Below are 514 nucleotides of genomic sequence, written 5' to 3' on the forward strand. Positions count from 1 at the left end.
AACCCCCCCCCCCCCTCCAAGATACTGTGCGATAGAGGGAAGGAAGGCAGAGGGTATATGAATAAAAAATAATAAACATAATATGGTGGGCTTTTTCTTCTTGAAATTCTCTCAATACGTGACTTTTTATACTTTTCTTCTCTGGTTTACCAGCTGGAGTGATATGGTGCCTGCATGAAAGGCTTGTCTTCCAACTGGAGGCTGTGCAGCAATAAATTCTTGTGAAATAATAGCATGTGATCATTCTAGTTAGAGCAGTTAATAACTGGTTAAGCGACATTTCCCTCAAATGGCTGTTTTCATCGCCCCGAAGCAGTCTCTTCCACCCCATCCCATTCCTCCCTCTTCTTCAACAATGCTTCAACTTCCTCCTCAAATCCCTCACTCCTAGCCCCAAGCAAACACTGCAACCCTCCAACTGTATTGTCTTCTTCAGCAGTAAGCCATCAGATCCAGACAAAAAGATTCAACTGATGGGGAGAAAAAGCAAATTGGGAAAAAATAAATGTCCCTG

This window comes from Marmota marmota, unplaced genomic scaffold (genome assembly GCF_001458135.2).
Source record: "Marmota marmota marmota unplaced genomic scaffold, marMar, whole genome shotgun sequence".
In the NCBI taxonomy this organism is placed as follows: domain Eukaryota; kingdom Metazoa; phylum Chordata; class Mammalia; order Rodentia; family Sciuridae; genus Marmota; species Marmota marmota.